This window comes from Mus caroli, chromosome 10, assembly GCF_900094665.2.
Source record: "Mus caroli chromosome 10, CAROLI_EIJ_v1.1, whole genome shotgun sequence".
Taxonomy (NCBI): domain Eukaryota; kingdom Metazoa; phylum Chordata; class Mammalia; order Rodentia; family Muridae; genus Mus; species Mus caroli.
The window spans coordinates 35,234,870-35,236,299 of record NC_034579.1 but is presented as its reverse complement, the minus strand read 5'-3'; the positions used below and the strand labels follow the sequence as shown (position 1 = coordinate 35,236,299).

The 1,430-nt window shown below is 37.8% G+C and overlaps 1 protein-coding gene across 1 annotated transcript in view; it reads right to left on the bottom strand.

The window, feature by feature from the left end:
- The window catches only part of Rev3l (REV3 like, DNA directed polymerase zeta catalytic subunit), a 119,185-nt gene that overhangs the window by 99,852 nt on the left and 17,903 nt on the right, over positions 1-1,430 (bottom strand). The window lies entirely within an intron of this gene.

Below are 1,430 nucleotides of genomic sequence, written 5' to 3'. Positions count from 1 at the left end.
AGGGAAGGGAAGGGGAGGAGGAAAGGAAGGAAGGAAGGAAGAAAGGAAGAAAGGAAGGAAGGAAGGAAGGAAGGAAGGAAGGAAGGAAGGAAAAAGAAAGAAAGAAAGAAAGAAAGAAAGAAAGAAAGAAAGAAAGAAAGAAAGAAAGAAAGAAAGAAAGGAAGGAAGGAAGGGAGGAAGGGAGGAAGGGAGGATGGAAGAAAGAATGAACAAAGGAACTGAAGAATGAGCCTGCCTATATTCACAATCCCACTGGACTGGAGGTGGCTCAGTGTGTAAGTGCCTGCTGCATGAGCACAAAGAACTTAGCTCAGATCGCCAAAGCCACTTAAGAAGCCAGCCATGGCTGTATGCATGTATAAGCCTGTGCTGCAAGAGAGAGGAGGCAGGGGCAGGTAGACCCTCAGAGACCTGTCTCAAACAGAAAGAGAAGCAATGAAGCCACCCAATGTTCTTCTCTGGCCTTCACATGCACACACAAATATATGCATGTATATATGCACATATCCACACAAACATGAGACACATAGACACACACACACACAAAGTAAGACTTCTGTGAAATATCTGTCATGAGGAAAGCAAATAAACTGAAAAGGCCAAGAAGAAACAAAAGACAACAGACATATGTAGAACTATGATATAAAAACAAAATGCTATGAAAGAGAAAGAAATAAAAATGAAAAACTATACCGGGAGTGAAAAAGAACAGATTTGATATTGTTGAAAACTAAATCAGTAATGTAGTAAACAATAAAAGTGCTTATCAACTATGCAGAAATTAACATCTAACAGTTCGAGTTAAAATGGAACTCAAGAGATGGCCCACGCTATGGAAGAAAACCAACTCCAGCAAGCTGAGGTCTGACTTCTATGTGTGTCCCAGCACATGTGCACTCATGCACACTAAATAGATAAATATAATAAAAAATTTTAAAACCTGAAAAGATGAATGCTTAAAAATAAGACACTGAGGCCAGGACAACTGGGGCTACGCAAGGAAATCTTGTCTCAAAAAATAACTAATTAATTAAAAATAAAAAAAAAGGAGACAGTGAAAATGGGTACAATATGTTTTAAAAGGGAAAGAAATATTATTCAATCCACAAGTAACATAGTACTTTTAAAACTCCTTACTATTTATTTTTATATTAAAATTATCATAAAAAGGAATAAAAATCACAAAAATATAATAAAAGAATCCAAAACTAAAAACTACCTGCATCTTTGTATCAAAAGGAGTTTCTTCAGCCCAGTCAGAATTAAAAAGCCTGAGAGATAGCTGCCAATACTGACAACCTCAGTTCAATCCCCAGGACTCCACAAGTCATCCTCTGACCTGCATACTTATTCATTCATTCATATTCACTCTCCTCTCTCCCTCTCTCTCTCTCTCTCTCTCTCTCTCTCTCTCTCTCTCTCTCTCTCTC